Source organism: Ictidomys tridecemlineatus, chromosome 14 (genome assembly GCF_052094955.1).
Source record: "Ictidomys tridecemlineatus isolate mIctTri1 chromosome 14, mIctTri1.hap1, whole genome shotgun sequence".
Taxonomy (NCBI): Eukaryota; Metazoa; Chordata; class Mammalia; order Rodentia; family Sciuridae; genus Ictidomys; species Ictidomys tridecemlineatus.
Genome location: NC_135490.1, coordinates 30,434,958 through 30,456,665, shown reverse-complemented (window position 1 = coordinate 30,456,665; position 21,708 = coordinate 30,434,958). Strand labels below are relative to the sequence as shown.

Sequence of the window (21,708 nt, the reverse complement as noted above, 5' to 3'; positions counted from 1 at the left end):
AAAAATGTGTCAGAATTACATAGAATTTTAGAACACTTTGACATGAAATATCTTATTAACTATATAATTGGTCAACTCAAATTGTTATTTCAAGGTTAATTTATGAAATTTTCTATGTTCAGGTTTCTAGAACTTAATAGCCATAACTAAAATGATTATAAACATTATAATTTTCTTTTATCTTTACTATTGATTCTGCCTAACCAGTGGTATTTTAATCTTTCAGAAGACATTGGATCACTAAAACAAAGCAATTTGCTTTTCTAGTCTCTAAATGAACATTTTCAAAGCATTGAAATACAAGAGACCACAGGATTGTTCATGGAACATAACCCAACCACAGATGTTTACATCATGTGGTTTATTCTCAGCCTGACCTTCAAGTGACCTTGATGTTTCTAGCAGAGACACAAAAGCTTGGCAACCCAGAAGGAATGAGGAAATAGCATACTTTTAAATGATTCATTAGCACTTAGCATTTGGAAATCCCAATTGCAATGGGCAGAGTTAAATCAGTGATTTTTTTTTCTCTCCCCTCCCTCCCTCCCTCCTCTCTCTCTCTCTCTCTCTCTCTCTCTCTCTCTCTCTCTCTCTCTCTCTCTGTCTCTCTCTCTCATAGCTGAGTTTACCCAAACACAGGATAATAAGAAGGTCCTTGGGTAAGTAGAGAATCATTCCAGACCCAACATTCCTCTCAATTAATGGAATAGCTATAATATCCAATAATAGTGTTTCCCTACTAAGATTTATGACTAGAATTACTTCATTGAAAATTGGCCAGTAAATGGTAGAAACTCTCTGGAGTCACAACTCTAGTTTCTTCTGTAGAGAGAGGAAGGCCTTGGAGGATTTCTCTGGACACCAATTTAAATTCTGTCTATCTGAGTTCCTGCTATTGATTTTTCATAAATGTTGAGATGAAAAATTTGATCATAACTCTAATATGGTAGGGCAAGTCATGAACTAGGAAAATAAAGTGAATAAAAGATAAAGATAATGCAGCTATTTCCTGAATTATGGTTTGCAAAATTTGTGTTATTGTGATGAATGGGGTTAAATCTATCGGTAAAGCTGAAGTGAATTGATATAGAAAAAAAAATAGGGTTTTTACTATAAGAAATATCTGTTTTTCTTGTGTTCTTTGCCATAAATCCTCAGGTATAATGAAGTAAATTAAGACCTATAAAGATTAATAGTTCTTTAAGTCACAAAAACATTTCTACTGAAACTCATGTAAGTACAAAAGTTACTTCAAAATCTACTACATACAACTATCAATCAAGCCTCTAAGGTTTCTTTTAACCATATATTTTTAGTTTAACATGTTTCTCAGTATTTATTTTTGTTTATATATAACATATATTCTTGTTTATCCATATGTACTCAGAATATATCATTACCTTTTAAGATTCTAAATATACCATCTGTCAATTTTGTCTTTGTGTTGGGAAATGTCAAATTATATAAATGACAAGTGTTAACATTTCCTGTATGGCTTAGTAGGCACTTAAACACAGTACATCACAATAACAAGTACTCAAACTCAGTTATGCCTGAGTGACAGTATTTTCTCAGATTTTCTACCTGAGATTTAACAATAATTTTCTGTAACATTAGTGGAGTGATTCATATGCCTCTGAGAACAGAGTAGTTTTCCCCATTACCCTTGGAAGGTAACAGAATTGAACCTAGTATGAGCTTGAAGGTATCCACTGTAGGATGATATATAATCTAAAGAGGATTCCTGGTTCAAATGAAAATGTTTACCAGTAGATTGGAGGTAGATGGTGGCATTATAGGGACAGCCAATGTGGAGGGCAGCAGGAATTATTTTTCAATATATCCTCAGTTTTTGATTTCCCTGAGAGATTATCTAATAGATTCTTTCTTCTTTCACTAGTAGCTATCAATCATCGCACTGCTTTAGAAAGGGGCAGCCCCTACATCTTTCTTGGACATTTTTTTTTTCTCTGCTATCATGGACTACTTCTATCTAAATGAGCACGAGACTTTAACTTCTGCTTAACCTATATATTTGCCATTGCCTTACCGCTCAAATATACCTAAAATAAAATTTTTCATATACACCACTTGTGGGGGCACTGAATCATGATAGTTCTAAGTTCTATTTATTCAAAGATATTTATTATTTAAAAGATATTTCTAATATCTTTTCCCTCAATATAAGTCCTATCAATAATCATAAAATTGAACTTGTAAACTTTTTGGTGGCATGAAATTACACTTTTTTGATTCTCAATTTCTGGTTGAATGTCCTACATACTATGCAATAAATATCTGTGAGAAGCAAAATCATATTTCAGGAAAGAATTATTTCTGATGACAGGGTTATGAGTTTTAGAAAACATCCTCTTTATAAAATTCTTTAACCCTTTATTCAGAGAGATGACATCAATCAAGTTTCATACCTCTAATAAGTGGGAATTCAGCAGGTATGTTGGTGTATATACTTCCATGCATCATTTGACTCTTAAGTGATTGGAATCCAGTGTATTACCTCTTGCTTTCTCTATATTCCATCTATTTTCTTTTCTTGTGAACGTATACACTCTCAAACAAACAATGTAGGATTGTTATACTTTGTATCAAATATAGTTGGACTGCTTGCTTCATGTAGAAACACTCTACAAATATGAGTTATCCAACAAAATAATTATCAGATACCTATCAGATCAAACTATACTTTAGATACTCCTTTAGAGACCTAGATCCTATTTTATTCTTCCACTACTTCTTAGACATTCAAGATGATATAAATGGGTTGACTCAGTCTATCTTCTCCAACTAAGGAAATAGAAAGTCAAGCACTTTTAGCCTAAAAATAATTGCTGGTAAAAAAGCAAGTTTTAGCACAAATTGAATAACTTCCTTTCATGTGGTTATTTGTTAGGAGTGATATCCTAAAAATATATAAATACATTTATATCTAAATAAATAAAAGACTGAGAAAGAAAAAAATATAGTAAATAAAATGCTTATGTTATATAAAATACATGTTTAATATTTAATCTATATGCATATTTTCATAAAATTTCAAAGCTTATAATCATAAGATCTAATGTCCAATAAGCTAATGTATGTTTGAAAATTCCTTTGTACTGTATTCATCAATAGGGACCATCTTTGTACTTTGTTAAAAGGAATTAAAAACTTTAAACATACTCATTTAAACATATGGAAAATAACTTTGTCTTACTAATTACTTCTGGAGTGATTCGTCACAACTTGGTTTAGTTGAAGCCATTAATCTTATTTTTCTATATGATTTTTCCTGAACTTGTCTACCTGTACTGTACAATCACTTCTCTGTGCTCTGGGTTTGAATAACAAAAGTTTTTCTTGCTGGCTCTACCCATATTTTACTTCATTGTTCAGTTTTTCCCAGATTCTTCTCTTCTTGACAAACATGAGAGTCGTGTTGACCTAAACCTTTCACCATTCTTGTCTTTCTCAGCTGCATGCTACAATTCTTAACATTTCTCTGAAAAGATTGATTTAGGAAGGAACATTATTCAATGAGTTGAAACCAACTGAGTAAATGGGACCATTTTTTTTTCTTTAATTCCTAAAGTGATTAAAAATAGTTCACCAAAAGCTTAAAATAATTCTAAATCACAATATAAGCCCCTCATAATCACTAAGGAAAATGTCTCTTTTTTAATAAATTTAGGGAAAAAATCCCTTTCAGAAAAAATTTAGGTGTTTATTTAAAATATTATACTATATCAGTAATTTGTAACTGAAGAAACTTTACTTTTAGTAGGGTTAAAAAGATAGTACTTTTTGACAAAAAGTAAGTTTTTTACTCTGTTTCCTATTTAATTCATCTCAATACTGTCAGAAACAAAATTTCTTCTTCTGTCTTTGCCTTGATTTGTTTCTTTCTGATTCATAGATATTCATAGATATTAAATTACATTACTGTCTCCAAACAGAAGGAAGTAATGAAAGGGCAAAAGGGTTATTAAAAACTGGAAAAGAAATGTACCTTGAATATTGACCATATTCATTATTCTTGGAGACTCTTACTCTTCTTAGCAAGGAGGACAGATCCTTATAAAAATTTAAAGAGATTGAACTTTTCTATATAGGATGGATGATTTGCCAAAGCCTATGGCACTTTGGCCAGTATGTTATTTTTTTTTCCCCTATGATAGAGAGGAAAACTTTTGACAACATAAAAAGAGAATATTCCACTGAGATATCATTGCTAGGAACCAGTACTCAATTAGCCATTTCCCATAGCCAGAAATTTTTGAATAAAGCTTACTTGTCCTTGGGAGAATAAAGTCAGATCGGCAAGGGAAAGGAAAACTTCCCTTAAACAAAACAACAAATAGTGTGGATATCAGAAATAAACCAATCCTCCCCTTCTCAATATGATGATTAGATGAACAAAATTGCCTTATAAAATATTCATACAATGCAATTTAGATGTCACTTAATGAGATACCTACAATTATTGCTGGGAAGAGTGACTAGAGAATTTCCCTTAAATTGCAAACAGAAAGTTGAATGGGGTGGGAGCCATATAATAAGTTTTTCAAAACAAACTTCTCCTTCTATTGACATTCTATTTGAGTTTTCCTTACAAATTCCAAGTTGATATTAACACCCTCTCCACTTTCTTCTATTTTACTTTCATTCTGCCAAATTATTTTGGAGAAATGTAAATAGCCATGTGGCTTTAACCCATTCTAGGTTCATTTTGCCCTTGGTGTTGCTTGGGTAGCTCTACCAAACCACCTTTGCTCCCCTAAAATTCCCTCTGACTTTGCAGAAATTAGCATGCTTCCTAAAGAACTGTGACACTACAGTTCAGTTCAGTAGCTCTCTGTGGAGATCAACACCAGACCAAAGGCTTAACTTTGCATAAAATAGTGACTGACAAATGCTTGTCTGTGAAGTGATTCCCAGTGTGAGCTAACACTATGCATTCTTCAGTCATGGGCCTACAGTTCCTCATTGTCACCATCTTAATTTCAAAGATGCTATCTAACCTCTTACATGACAGTTTTAGAAGAGGGTAGGAGGGCTTATCTGTGAACAAGTTGAAGAGTCTTTGACTAAAGGCCCCCTGGGAATCACTTGTGGATATATATTTTATTCCATAAATTTAATATTTATTCCTAACACTTAACCTAACATAAAAATTGTCCCTTGATAGTAGTTTTTGCTTTTCTTCCTGTAGCTTTTCATTCAGTTCTTCTGTTTTAATTTTCAACTTCACATTTTGAATAGATGACGTGTCCTGATGATCCTCCTTGCTATTTATTTATTTTTCTAAAGCCATTACTCTTTAAAATTTCTTCTAGGCAGAACATTTTTTTTTTCCTTCTGACTTTGGTTCCTCTATCCCAACATGAAGGTATTCTATTCTTCCACTCCTTCTACCACCACCTTAGTTACACATGCTGCTTAACATATACCAGCTGATCATCTTGCTTTCATGAAATTCATTTTATAAGCACCCCACTATGTGCTTAGCATACTAAAAAAAAACTACTTTTAGCACATTACCCCTTTGTCACTTCCCCTACAATACTTTTCCATTTCATCAAATATAAATTTCATTCTAAAAGATTTCTGCAAATATATAAGAGTAAAATGTTCCAACATCCTCTTTCTCACTATTTCCAAACAAAGCCTTTCCCTGAGGCCAGATCCATTGATTTATATTCTCTGAATCTAACCTTAGGGAAGATGTTGATGTTTTCTTATATGTTTAAAAATTTTATCCTTTACTTCTGTAACATGTTTCTCTCCACTATGCAGATACCAACAATCACTTCCACTCCAATTTACAGCTCCATTTTCTCTCTAACATTTACTGATTGACACCAAGCCCAATGCCCTTGTCCTTGGGGTACCTTATTTTACATATATAAAAACTTTAAATTAATGACCAGTCATTATAATCAAGGAAAATAGTAATAATAAAAATATTTTACAGTGCTTTTGATATCCTAGTCACTGTTTCAAAGATCTTCCATATTTCATAAGGGCAAAACAAATTAAAAATAAGAGGTTTAATTCTTCCTGTTGAAAACACAGGAAGATACTCACCCGCACCATCTTGCTCCTATCTATTTGTAAGACATTTACTTTAGAGAACTTGTGACAGTAAGTTCTTCCTCTGTCACATTGAAATGTATGTAAAGCTTCTATAATGTAAAAAGACTTATCCCTGCTTTAGGAGCCAGGAATGTTTTCCGGAAGCACTGTGGAACCATGGTATATCTATGGTATATCTATCAAGGCAGAGAGCCCTCCCAAAATCATCTCCCAGTTTCTGTGGGAGGGTAGGAGATAACTTTAATAGCCACCCTGCTCAAGTTGCAAAGTTGCCCTCTGTCATAGAGATGAGAAGTTTATTTTCTTCTTAGAAAAAGCCAATTAACTAATACACATGGTCTCCTAATAGCCAGGTAAAGGTAGGATGAACTGCATATGACAAATGGTGCTCTCAAGTCCTCTTACTTGAGGACTAGTTATCATTTACCTTAAGAATATGGATGTAACTGGTTGTATCTGTTTTAGTCTGCAAAAGGTGAAATTTCTTTGCAATTTTCTGAGCAGATTACCTGTGATGCATATCTCATTCTTGTTTAATGGTTATCCCAATGTTAAAACTGCTTTCTATCTCTTCCATCTTTATGGTATAGTTTCTGCATTGGCCAAGTTTTAAAATTATATTTCTCAATAGAAACTCTTATTGTTGCTGAATGCTGCTCTTGTTGTTGTTATTATTATCCCCATTTTAGAGATGAGGAAATGGATTGAAGAGATATAGTGCTAGTAAATAGAAGAACAGGAAATGAGATCCAGACAGTGGCTCTAAAGGCCATCTCCTTATCCATCTGGGCTACCTAATGCCACGTGTCATCTTACTTGTGTGTCTCTCTTGAATTTGGTGTGGGCAAGCATCATATTTTATTACTACCCTTTTGATTCCATGTTGCCAGTGCACATGTGGGCACTTAATGAATAACTGGTTGATCACTAATTCATTTCTTTATTCCTAGATGGCATTAAGTCTGGTGGAGTTTATGGTAAGAATGTGTCTCTTCACTAGTAGTGGAACTGTATTCTGTTGCTCTATTTCTCTCCAAAGAATTTCTGTTCATTCTCATTTGAAACTTTTCATGCATTCCTGTTTGTGCCAAAGTTAAAAGATAAAGCAGCTGTGCTTATTCAGTGTCTATTCAAATCAAGTTGAAGGGAAACCCATCCTTCTAGGAAGAAACAATAAATATGTCAAGTCTAAATTCAAAGAAGACTGAACTACACTTTTCTTCATTGTAATAGTATTAGCCTGTCATTGTCAATGAGATAAATTCTGCCCATCATTTTTGTCATTAAGTCTTTCAGCATATTGAACTTTTGAATTGTTTCATTAGAGCCTGCTAAATTATAGCACAGAAGTTAAACTATAGGCTCTGAAATAGAAAAAAAATTAAAAGATCTTATTTCCAACTTCTGTCTCACTTCTTAGCAACTCTGTAGTTTTGGGAAAGATCTTTCACCTTGACTTTCTCATTCCTAATGTGAAGAGGACTACCAGATTTAAAAAATAAAAATACAATCATAAATTTAAGCTTATGCACAGTGAATGGTGAATATAAAGCATTAGCAGAATGCCAGGCACCCAGTAACCCCTAACAAGCAATAGGAAGAACTTTCTCATTGTATCAACTGGTCTTTTCCACATTTTTCCCAACATGCACTTCTACAACTCAAAGTCCAGTATTAACAAAGAATTTCATGGAATTACCTTTGCAATCATCAAATGTCCCTAAACCTTGATAGTTATTAAATACAATAGTTTTAATCCTCTCCAAATAAATTTATATTTAAGAGTCTAAATAAAATTCCTTACATGTCAAACCTGAAATAATATAAAAATAAAGAAATGTTATGGACTATTTCTATCTCCCTGTTTATATTTTCAAGTATATTTGAAAGGTGTACTTTGCTTAGCAAATGCTTCACATCTGGTACTTGAACTCAACCAGTATTTTGTTTTCTGTGGCATTTTCCACCTAAGCAGTGTTCAAATTTTCAGGCTCAATTACAGTGAATAAAGAATGAACAATTTTCCCTTATTTTCTGGAGAAAATTTTATTTTCCAGTCTGCTGTTAGGAGAATAAAAGCAAATGTGATACCGGAATGACATTTCTATGATGATAGACTTACTTCTTCTTTGCTTGCCCAAAGTAACTCTTTTGCAAAAAGTGATCTCTCCTTTTTCAGCTTATTCCCATGAATTTAATTTCACCTTTATTTGCATCCTTAGTTATCTGCTCATTTTCTGGTTGTTTCCTACCATAAAAACCATAGAGCTCCTGTTCTGGTGTCTTCTACAAAGAATTCCCTCCAGTCATACCCACCATGCTATAAAGAGAGAAAAAGAGTCTTGCATTTCTGGTCATTTGCAACTGCTTCTCCTCAGGTTGAAGCCACACAGCAGGGGGGAAAAGGAGCAAAGTCATCATATAAGTTTTGCCATGAGAGAGAAGTAAAGGAACCTGGCTTCACAGGCTCTGACCTAAAGGACATATTTCCAAAGCACCATTTTCATTGATCAGTACTGTTATTCAAGATAGCTGCCACGTGGATGCTATTGTCGGAAGGTGCATTTCTCTAAAGGAACCTTTTGCATCATGTTTATGATGTTCTCCTATGCAAAATGTGCTTATTAATTTTGTTCAAGTCCAAAATATGACATTCCAGATTTTGTTTGGCTTTATATGTTTTTAAATTTGTTACCAATTTTATTCCCTCAACTAAGGACTAGTCTTCATTTTGTCTTAGTTTAAAATGACAAGTAAGGATATCTAAGAATAAAAATATCTTCATATCTCTCTATTTCCCCATGTCTCTCTGATAATATCTTTATATCTTTTGATGTATATTTTATTTTTCTCAAGATCATGAGCTACATTTGAGAGAAAGAAGGAGACAGCTTATGAATGTGTGGGAGGTTTTCTCCAAATGTGAGAAAATTAAGATTCTCTGGTAGACTCTATTATTGATTTCTTAGGTCTGAGAAATACATTGCACTGTTTCACATGCTACATAAAAAATGCACCACCAAATGCCTCATTTATTGTTCTCCTGAATTTCTGTCCCCATGAATATATTTGATTGCTTTGTTGATTTAATCAGACAGAAATGGGCAATCCTTCCTACATACAATTATTCAAAGAATCTTCTCTAAGTTCTTCTCTCAGCCTACCTTGAAGAATCCTTCATACTTACTAGACAAATTGATATGTTTTTCATTGGGCTAAACTAAAGCATTTCTTCAATCTGTCTTTCAAGTTCATTCACAGTATGAAAAAAGTAGTGGACTGTATAGACCACAAATTCAGGTTTCTGCTTATTCTGATTATGTGTCTATTAAAGCCAACTGTGTAGGCACTGTATCTCCCTCCTGCAAATTTGGTGAGCAAAAGCATTTTGTCTGTCTTACTCTCTCATCTACTTTTAAGAAAACTGGACCTCTCCCCATCTCTTCCTGTCCACTTCATGGTGCTCTTTATTCCATCCAAAGCTGTTGAATATCTATGCCTTAACTGACTCTTCTGTACTTACTTATAACCCATCTACACCAGAAATACAAACTCAAGTACCACTCCCTGAAGAGATCTCCTCCCCCTCTGTCCCAATACAGAGTAGGATTTTCCCTCTGAATTTCTGACATCATTGTTTCTTACGGTATTTGACCTACTTTCTCCTTTTATTACAATCCCCTATGCATTTTCTAATCCTATTTACTACATTTTAAGCTTCCTGACAATAAGAATTATATTTTACTTTTTTTTCAATTGTGTACATGTTCTATGTTACAAATAGGTTACATGCATTATATTATATTATGCATATATATATCATGTTTTAATTATAAACTATTTTAAGAGATGCGTTATAAAAAGCATAAATTTAGGAAATTTAACACTGAAATATAGTTCTCAGATTTTGATATTTTTCTTTTTTTTTCCTTTTCTTTTTATAAAAGATTCCCCAAATTCAACAAGTTTAATAAGAAGTTTATAATTCTTTAACTTTTCTCAGGCCAAGTAATATCAGTACTATTATTCATCATATTTCATTGGGTATTGGCATTTTGATTACTGTACACAGCCACAAATATTGTCTTAATTGCTGTCTTCTCCAATAAAAGAGAAATACACAAGTTTTTTCTTTTATCTTTCCATAACCTAAACCAGATCTAGTTTTATCAAATTACGTGTGCTGGGTTCTACACACTGTCTTTCCTGGTCAGAACTTAGGTAGTCAACGTACACAGGTCCACTCTTTCTGAGTAATACTGCCTTGACACTGAATAATGTTTTCTACCTCTAAGGTGTTCCTTGCCAGAGTGCATTTTTAAAGAAGCAGATGGAAAGACAAAGTTAAAATTAAAACCAAATAATTAAATTAAAATGAAAAGCACAATATTAATTAAAGTAAAAGGCAAATCACTTTCTGCCCATTTCTGAATACACATTCTTAAGTGTAACAAGAAAACAGTAAATTTTAAATTGGTTCTCTTCTCTTCCTTTATGTACCATTTTTTAAAGCTCAAGAGATCCTTGGAACAAGATGTGTGTTTGTCTTATTTAAGAACTTCAGAGGGTCAAACCTATTTCCTGAAATTGGAGAAGCAAAACAAATTACTTCGGTTTTCAATTGTACTGGAGTGTTCAAGTTTTAACTCTGAGCTAGCACTTCCCTGTTGGGTTCAAATCACCTCCATACTTTCCAGTAGCCTACTTGGACATTCAGCAGAGAAGCTACACCTGCCAACTGAAGTATGTCTTTAAAATATAGGAAAGCAAACCCGTTAACATTATCAGAGGAAAGAAAGGTCTCCATGTAGAATTTGCATTATTCTGAGTTTGGCCACAAGTATTAAAGGTTTGCAATGTTCTTATACCATAAAATAGCACTATTCATAATAAGGGCATGTTAATAAGGCAGAAGCATGCTGCAAGGCATATGCTCAGATGTTGGATTGGAACTGTGCCACCACGGTGGTGGCTGTGGGCTTCTCTCTCTTTGGCCTTACACAATACACACCCAGTACATGGCACATTCCCAACACAACACACACCCTGTTGTCTCTTACTGCTTAATTATGGCTCATATTCCCAGCATATGTTTCATAGTGTCAACAAAAGAAAAAAGCCTACTTCAATTTGGACCAAATTTAGTGTCTTTAAAATATTCAAATATGCTGTTTTACAATAACATATGGCCATGAACAATGTTTTTCATTTTTTTTCTAACAGTATCTCTCTTTAAGGATAAATCATGTATTCCAAGATTAAATTAAATGGGCCCTGCTGTTAGAGAAAAATGTTTTTGTGCTACAGCTTGGCTTTCTACTTTAGTGTTTATTAAATCTTTAAAAACTTAAATAACCCTATGATAAAATTCAGGAATATGAAAAATTGCATGCATTTATATTATAATGGATTTTACTATATTAAAAAGTAACATTAAACCAAATGATTTTATAAACTAGAATAATGGAGCTAGGCTTTAGGTGGCATCATATAGTGCCAAATCAAGCAAGGTTCTTGAAATTAGAGTCACTTTCTGAGTCATCTATTCTGGTTGCTCTCCTAGCAGTGAACTAAGGTTGGTCATCTTTACATAATGCTCTGTGAGGAGTGGAGGAGAAAAACTATTCTCCCATTCCCTCTTGAAGATTCACAACATTGTACATTTATGTTTCACTTTCAGTTTTAATGGCCTCCACTGCTATCTCATCCTACCAATCTTGCAACAAGCTCCAAAGAGACGTTGATCAGATGGTTTTGGATCTCTCTGCATTTACATGTTCCTAATCGATACCTTCCTAAAGCACATATTCTAAAATAGATCCACCCTTTGAATTTTCTCCCAGAACAGCAAGTTTATTTTAGGGCAACAATGACAACTTATAACAGTCATATTTAAATTTATATATTTTATATTTATATGTCTTATATATTTTTTTATAAAAGACTGATTTTATGTTTATAAATATATACATACATTTATACATTTATATATATACACACACATATATATGAACAATATGCATATATTTGCAATCTCCTTAACTAGATTATAAGGTTCATGAAGTCCCTGTGTCCTTAGCATAATCTCTGGCTATAATTTACACATGAGGGTAGCTAAAGAAATTTCTTATCTTGTCCAAGGTCATACAAGGGACTCACTTTAAAATAATAATTGGGAGAAACAACTCTATCAAACCCAACCTGGCACACTCTTCTACTATGCCTTTCCTGCACAATTAACCTGAGGACATCTAAGAATTATCTGGCAGTCCCTAGTAGTCTATTACAATACTAAAGATCACAGATAGAAAAATTAGCTCAATTGTAGTAATGATTTGCCAAAAAGACAGAATAGGTCATAAAAGATGTCTGCTTCAAATATATGAAAGTTTGGAATAGACACATTCTTTTTCATTTCAAAATGATTTCTTTGTGTTTCAATTGACTCCCCACCTCATATTATAGAAAGTAGAAAAGGAAAGTTGGAAGCTACCTTGAAAAGTCATTGTATCCTTTCCCTGCCCTATTATTAGTGCCCTGCTGTGCTGAAAAAGAACAAATTGGAAACAAACATTGCATTCTAGTCTATCTTTCTGCATATTTAAACACGAATTCCATCTCTACACTATAGAATACATCATATACTATTTATGAAAAATTACTCACAGCAGCAATTATGTCCTAAATAATATCCCAGGGACTGAAGGAACAAAGACAACATTCTGAGCAAACATCTTACTTTTATATGTTATCTTACTTAGATAGTAGATTCCTGGAAGGGTTATACAATTTGCTTTAAAATGCTAAATAATAGCATGGCAGTCATGAAGAAGTATTTATTTGTTTCTTGTCAACAGTCCATTTTATTTCACATAAAATGATTTGAAATGTTAATTATATAGAGTAATTATTATATTCCTTGAATATTTAGAGATTATATAAATTGCTCTTTTAATAGGATTATCTTACAAATAAATGAAATCTAATTGAATCACTTATTTTGATATACTCTACCTTTTATGCTTATTTTAAAGTAATTTATATAATTAGACTTGCTTCAAAAAAAAACACAACTATTATAAATAAAAATACAACAAACTTTTCCATTTTTAGTTATTTCTTTATAGTACTGGAGATTGAATCCAGGGCCTCACACATGAAAGGCAAACACTCCACCATCCTCAGCCCTAAAAGTTTTCTTTAGTAATAAACATAATGTGAATCACTTCCATCAAGCACTTTTCCTCAATCCTCACAGTCTCTGATTAGAAGATAAATATGAATGCTATCTCTAGACACCATATTTTCCTATTTGATCCAAACCAGTCTTCCTCTTTTGTCTCCACTACACCGTCTATCACCAGGTAGACCATTTCACATCAGAGAGGTGAACACTCAAAGGGGCCAGTGTGGGACAAAGTAAAATACACTATGAACGTTGTGGAACCTACTCAAGGTCTCCTGTTTCTTCATCACAAGGAATGAAATGCAAATACTGAATTAAAATGCTGGTGACCTCGAAGTACTAAGGACAGTGGGATATGGACTCTAATGCAAATTTAGAGTCCTGGGACCCTGTCTGTTTGGTTAATAATGGCCATATATCTCCACTACTGAAGCAGAGGAAGAGAGATGGGTATCATCATAAAGATGTTTAACAAAATCCGTTAAGACCTGGCAATTGCTGACCTTGCAACTTGAACTAACAGGACTATTTTTTTTTTTCTTACTGCACGGTTTCCTTCTGATACATATGGAAGAGAAAGATTTATGAACATGTTTCCAAAACTGCTTTTTCTTTTTCCAGAATGGCCTTTAAACTAATTGTTTTATGTAAAACCATAGCTGTCACTTATGTGCAAGTTGGTGTGAGGTAAATAAAACTCGAAAACTGAGATGTCCCTCCTAGGAAGTTATTTCAGTGTATAGCTCTGCCTTTTATGGCCATGAAAACATGGAACTTCAATATACTCTCCTTATGATCAGAAACTCCCTGTTTTTCTACATATGCCTGCGAAGGAAACCTCTGTGCTCTCTTGATTAAATCCCTGCATCTTAGTCTTAGAGATTAGCCTGCTATTGCACCATGGGTAAGCTGCCATGAGATCCAGTGACTCTCTACCTCTGTCCCCTAGTTTCACAATTACCAAGTACAATATCCCTGTAGTGTAGCACTACCTCTGATCTGAGCAAACAGAAGAACAGCTTCTGAAGAATTATTCCATGTGGGTATTAGAAGAGCAGAGGCCTAAGATATTGCTAGATTCTTTATCTAATTATATTGCCTCCAGTGGCCCTTATTTAATAGATTGGGGTAAGTCAGCTCCTGTTTACTGAAGTACTTTGTTTATAATGTTTAAAACCAGAATATTTGTTGAAAACAATAGATGTCTTTAGTTTCTCTCTTAATATAATGTAAATGAAGTGCTACGGGCCTCCCATAAACCACTTGAGTTTCCCTTCTTGTTCACTGAGCATGATGGAAATATGCTTCGCTCCAGCAGTATTTCCAGTTTTGCAGAACAAAGTTGGAAGGGCCCCTCTATCCTTTCTACCCATATGCTCTCTTCATTGGCCAACTCCTTCACCTGCTGTTTTTTACCTTCATCTTTATTAGCTTCTCTTCCCACAGCACCAACTATATTCTGTTCCTACCCACATTAAGTAACAACCAAACCATTGGCCAACGTAGACCATTTTTTGAGTTCTAGTGCAGATTAGCACTCCACACCAAGGATATTCCCCCCACTTTTTTAATTATTTTAAAAGGAAAGATAGAATTGGGGACCCTATAGCAAATTGATAATGAGCTTAATTTCTGGGATTAGACTAGGCTTGGATCCTGGCTCCATACTTTACCAAGTAGGTGATTTTTGGATGTTATTTGATTTCCTTAGGTAGGTTTAGCAATAATAATATTGTTATTGCCTATAATTTTCCAGAGAAAGTGCTTTGCATCTGCTTAAAACTTGGTAAGTGGTCAATAAATACTAGCTTTATTGCTAAGAATATTTTATTAAAGTGTATCCAAGTAGAAGCAGTCCTCTAGCTAACACTTTTTTTTTTTTTTTTTACCTAGAGCCATGGCATTGAATAAAGAAAGACTGAAACATTTTTAAGACATTATCATCTTCCATATTATTGAAAATCTCAAGAGCTCAATTGGAATTCAGATGCTTTCATCCTCTACAATGAAAATGGCACCCTTTCTTTTTTCAAGACTACTTATTTTGTCAAAGAAACAAATCTTTCAATGACAAGTCTGGTCTTTATGCAATATGACATGATAGTTGTAACAGAGTTCTCAAAAAGTGCTATTGAGACAAAGGAGAAATTGTCCAATTGTGTGGGAGACCATTATCGAAGTGGAGTGTAAGCTGCACCTCAGGAGAAGTGTGAGGCTAGGACTAGGTCAAGGGTACAGATAGAACAGTGAGGATAGAGAAAGATAGGTGAGGGAGACAAAATATATCCTAGAAAACATTGATAGTATGGATAAGTCACAGAGGAGGAAAGTCATGCATGGAGGCAGCATACAGTTGAAGATGTAATAATAAAAACTAGATCATAAAGAACATGTATTCTATACTAAAATTTACTCGCTAATGATCCTTCTGCCTTCCATGTCACTGGGATTGTAGGCATGGACCACAATGCTGTGCTCAAAAGTCTAATCACTACTGTAAATCCTAATTCTTGGGTTTTCTCAATGGTAGTACCACTTTCCCTGTTTCCTTTCAGAATGATTTTTTAAAATATTATTTTTTAATCCTTGTTTTACTTTGCTGCTCCCCCAAGTGTCCATTATATAAAAAAATCCATCACATTCTGTCAAGACAGGCAGAATGTTACAAGGAAGGAAACAGACTGTGATGATCCATTGTCTGGGTTACCATAAGCAAGGGGCCAAACTGGTTTATGCCTTTACTTCCTTTCTATATAGTAGGGATAGTAAATTACCTATTTTTCAGAATTTAAAAAAAAAATTTGAATGAGCTAATGATGGCACATGGCAAACTTTTATCTAGTTATTTTGTAAATTTAAAAATAATTAACACTACTTCTTTCCAGGACCAGATTAAGAGAACTTCATAAATTTTTCTAAAACTAATCTGTAGCTGTCATTTTAATTCCTTCAAAATTTTTGTTTATAGTCAGCAGAGAAGATACTATAAGTTACTCATCAATGAGAACTTCTTGTTAAGCTTATTTCAGTAATTGTGCTTAAAGTGCTCCTAGCTTCTTCATCCTACCATTCTCTCAATGTTGAATTTCCACTAAACGTACTGGCCTGAGAGATGGATAAAATATGATTAAAAAAAAGCCTTCCTTCACATGGCTAAACTAGAGAATATATTTTTTCAGTTTATAAAAATCTTCTCTTCACATTTACTAAAATTTTGTTTGCAATATGATAAAAGTCAAAAACCTGTTTTATTATTATTATAATCTAATAATACAGATGAGAAAACCGAACCTTAAAAAATAGTCTTATTTTCCTCAAATTCATATATATATATTGGACTAAGCTTGAAATCCAAGTTCTTTCACTCTTGCTCCAGTTTGAATGTGATTTATCATTGCCATAACTCATGATTTTAAATCTTATTGCTACTTTAAAGGTGCTGGGGTATGAGATTTTTAAGGGATAATTAGGTCATGAGGGCTGTTTCCATGAATGGGTTAATATTTGTCTCAAGAGATGCATTAGTTCTCTTTAAACTGTGTTTTACCCGTTCTCTAATTCTCCACTAACCATCTCTCTTTTCTAGCATGGGTGGAGTAGCACAAAGCCCTTACCATATGCCAGGCAGACATGACTACCTGGTCTTGGATTTCTAACCTTTGGAAATGTGAGCTAAATAAACTCCCTTTCTTCATAAAATTCCCATACTTAGATATTCTGTTATGGCAACATAAAATGTACTAAGACAACTCTTAACACAAGATCCTTTCCACTACACACAAGTTATCCTTCATTCTACCTTACCCAGTGTGTTCCCTGGGATTAAGAAATACCTTTCACTTCACTTTTATAAATAACTGTTAACACAGTGTGGAGCATACACTAAGAATACAATACAATATATATGGGCTGGGGCTGGGGCTCAGTGGTAGAGTGCTCACCTAGCATGCATGAGGCACTGGGTTTGACCCTCGGAACCACATTAAAAAAAAAATAAAAAAATAAAGATATTGTACCCACCTATAACTAAAAAGTAAATATTAAAAAAGAATACAATATATGCACATATGTGTGGCAGGAGCACTTAATGGTGTAAAACTGTGCATGATCAAGAAATCTAAACAGAGAAAGAAGGAGCTGGGATCCCACTATCCTCCTTGGAGGTACAAAAGGCCTAAAGACTCTCCACTTGACCACATTTCTTAAAGGTTCCACCACTTCCCAATGGTATCACCCTTCCTGTAAAACATAGGCCATGGGGGAAATTCAGATCCAAAATGATACAACACTGTGAAATGTTTCACTGAGTCTACTGGGCAGAGCTTGGTAGACACATATTCTTTTTAATTTTTTAATATTTTAATTTTTAGTTGTTGTTGGACACAATACCTTTATTTTATTTATTTTTACATGGTGATGAGGATCAAACTCAGGGCCTTGGACGTGCTAGGTGAGCACTCTACCCCTGAGCCACAAGCCTAGCCCCTGTAGACACATATTCTAAGTTCATCTTATTTCTCCTTTGCTAAACACTTTTCATAGGGCTTATGGTGTGTCCTGATGTTATGGCAGCAGGACACTCCTGTGTGGTGCAGAGTTAGCCTTCTTCCTAAATGTGAGTGATTTCTGAGACTATTGTTGAAGGTGAGAATATTGGGCAAGTAATACACTTGGCATGATGGATATTTACAGATGAATATCAACAACAACATAATTATCTTAAATGAAGTGTATTTACTGAAGACCCAAAATAAGCACACTGTTACATTGATTGCTATTTTCTTGAAACAGTAGGACACCAGAATTTATGAACACATAATCTACTTAATATGAACTGATAGATAAATAACATAATGTTTCATTTATTACTCACTAGGTTGGAATTATTGCCTCTGTTTTTCCTGAGAGGTTAAATACCTTGTCTAACACCTTTTAGCAAGGTGGCTAAATTCCACAATACTACCCTATTTCACTGAAATCATCCTTTCGTACCTGTATGAGTTAAAGGGGCATCAATTATGTAAAAATATGCAGTCAATTCAGGCTAAAGCAAAAAGGTAAAAATGGCAGTTTTAAAAGTTATCATGTGTAAACTACATTGATCAAATATGTTTCTAGATTATCACATAGTTAATACTGCTGTCACGGCACATAAAGACATTTCCTTTGTCCTTACTGTTATGGTGACATTCATGGGAATACATAAACCTTTCAAGTGCTTCAAGTGTCTGCTCACATTTAAAGACTGTATCAAGTACTAACAAAACAGTCAAGTAGCAGATTTCCTCATCTGGACTTGAAGATCCCCAAATGCTTATCTCCCTCTCTTAGTCTGTCTGTCTGTCTGTCTGTCTGTCTGTCTCTCTCTCTCTCTCTCACTCTGTGTGTGTGTGTCTCTTTCTTATTTGGTATCCTAATCATGTTGACATTTGTTTCAGAGATTATAGGAAGAGAAATGAAAAACAGCATCTAAACCAGGAAAGGGACCTTGAAACAGCTGCTAACCACCGAGCAGCTGTTGAAGAAGAACCCAAAAGTATTGTTCCTCTTTACCTCCACCAGCAGATGACATTCTCCTAAATAGCAAGTAATATAGAAGCTGTATCTTTGTAGTCGGACAGAACATCACTGCTAACAGCATGCCTCTCCGAGAAAGGGAAGGAAATCATACCAGAGACCTGAGATGCACTCCAGTGTGGATCTTTTCATAGTTTTTGTGGAAAGGCTGACAGCTCTCCTTGGAAACAGTGGGCAATGAGGTAGATACTAATCTGATTTATATGCTAAAAGGAGGGGCATATGCCACTTTTTTCTTTGACCTGCACAAAAGCAGCTAGTGGAGTAATGAAGCTAATCGCAGGAAGCTAGTTTGGCTTTGTGTGAGGCTTGCAAATTCGTTAGACTGCAAATTTTCCATAAAGAGTTATTTACATCTCACTAACCACTAGGTTCACACCTGGGGTTGGCAACACCTGGCAGTGTTCTTAATGAGTTCACCACTGTTTCCAAAGAAAATGCTGACATTAATAACTGTAATGTTACCTTTATTGCTAGAAAAGTACAAACATAAATGTGGTGGATTAGTAAAGGTCATTGCAATCTAACTCCTTTTGGTGCTAATGTAGCTTGACAGTATTTGCAAGCCAGGAAGGAGACAGAGAAAAAGCCTTCTGTGATAACTAGATCTTCCATGGCATTGCCTGATTGCATAAGGGCATCTGCTTAGGTGATTTTGCCCTCAACAATGCTTTTGGCATTTTCCAAAATGGCACCTGAATATCTGTCATATTCTATCCAGTCTGTCACTAAATTCTCCTGATGCTTTTCTCCATATTTCTCAAGTCAGTCTCTTCATTTCCATTTTCATGGTCTGCCAGAGTCCTGGCCTGACCTGCCTGAATAAATTACTGCAACTGCCTCCAATACAGCTAAGTAAAGAAGCAGAAGTAACTGTCTTTGCCTGATGTTGTGACTAATCCTGAAATCCACAAATAATTACCGAATGCCTGCTAGGTACTCAGCTCAATGCTTGGTGCCTTCTGATCAGGCAACGAATTGCAGCAAGTTTCTACTCTCAAAAAGCTTATGATTAATTAAAGAGACAGAAATTTAAATACTATTAATGAACAAAGGCATTTTGGTGTATGTATGAAATAAATAGCTCAGATGATCCATGACATGTGGATACAGGGGAGATGAAAGCCATCGCTTATCTTTTACAGTTTTTAGTTCACTCTGGAATCTCTTAAATTTCTTATATGTTAGTCCTCTCAGCTTTTGCATCAAAAAAGCATATCTGATTTGCATTTCACAAATGACTCATTTTCTCATAACCTGGGTTAATCTGTGCAGCATATAATGTCCTTCCTTGAATATTTTACTTTTCCACGTTAAATCTTTATCTTCTCCATCAATATTTATTATCTACTTCTTTTTGTCTATGGAAAAGTTCCTCTTCCTTACCTGGTTCTAATCCTTTAAATGCTCTCCAGTTACATCATTTTTTAAAATATTTTTTTTATCATTCTACACTTACATCTATTTCTATATAATATGTATTTATATTTTTGCAGTACTGAGGATGGAACTTCAGGCCTTAACCATGCTAAGCAAATGCTCTATCACTGAGCTACGTCCCGACCCTAAGTCCATTTCTATATAGCTATTAAGTTTTTGAATTGTTCTTATTACTCTAATAAACCTAACAGCGCTGAGGCTGGGTTTACATCTTTCTTTCTTTGTGCATTGTCAATGCAGCACTGTGGATAGAAAGTGTACATTAATAATTTCCCACAGCACTTCCCCCTGCAAGATACAGTAGTATTCTTTGTTACCTAAATCCTGAGTTCACAGGGTGAATGGAAATGAATGTCTGTAGCTGTCTAAAGCTACCTCTTTCAGGAAAGCTTCCTGCATCACTCATATTTGGCTCCTCCTGCCCCTCACACAGACTCTTTTAGGAGCCACTTACTCTTTGTCCAACATTCTTTCAGAAAGGTCCTTTTAGAATAACCCAATAAACTTTCCTTTTGATGGCTTCACATTTTCCCCCAGAATTCATAGACCTTTGACATGATGATGGATCCAGTGACTCCTCCTTATTCTGCACTCGGTTAGGCCAATGGTTATGACCTTTCATCTTTAAACCAGGTAAGTGGACACAGCACATCCTCCAAAGTGGTCCCTTTAAAGCCTCTTGCAGTAGACTTGAATTGAGGGGGTGGCAGACCTACTCTTCCTCCTGAGTTGAGCCACGAGGACTCCCAAGGCATCTCTTTCTCTCTAAATATATTTGCATTGGGACCTATCTCCTCACTCTTTGTATTTTGTATATCTTTTTTTTAAATATGAAAGCATTCATCCTCATTTTTATCTTTTTAAAATTCTTTTCAGTGACATACAACAACAGAATATACCCTGAAATAATCGCAAAAGCACTGAACAAAATTGACTTCAAAATATAATCTCCAGCATTCCCCCCATTCCCAGTTCCTCCCTCCACTGATCCCACTTCAATCCATTTACAGTTTATTTCTTTTTAAAATTAGTGTTCTGTAAATACACCCTAAGCCAGGACCACTGTGACACATGCAGGCACACACATATGAAAGTTCAGTTAGTTTCATTCCACTGTCCTTCACTTTCCCTGTCCCTTCTTCCTCCTCCTCAAACCTCTTTGTCTACACTACTGATCGTTCCTCCATTTTGATGAGATTTCCTCTCCCCCTTTTTTTCCCTTTCTCTCTGATGTACCTTTGATCCCTAAATTGAAACTTTCATCTGGAGTCCTAGCACCCTAATGGTATTAAAATGCAAATTAGCTTAAACATTCTGAAAATAACAGGGGGCCATGGAGAAAGTTAAGTAAGAATATAACTTTATCAGATGTGGATGCAGATAACGATACAGTTTTAACAAAAGTGATG

General features: G+C 34.6%; 1 protein-coding gene and 1 long non-coding RNA gene across 12 annotated transcripts in view; one reads left to right on the top strand and one right to left on the bottom strand.

The window, feature by feature from the left end:
* Tenm3 (teneurin transmembrane protein 3) overlaps positions 1-21,708 on the bottom strand; it is a 2,430,710-nt gene that overhangs the window by 1,869,108 nt on the left and 539,894 nt on the right. The gene's annotated exons all lie outside the window — the stretch shown is intronic.
* Positions 559-17,006, top strand: LOC144370320 (uncharacterized). Its single transcript, XR_013430297.1, has 3 exons — positions 559-659; positions 2,403-2,453; positions 15,176-17,006. It is a non-coding gene; the product is annotated as an uncharacterized LOC144370320 (long non-coding RNA).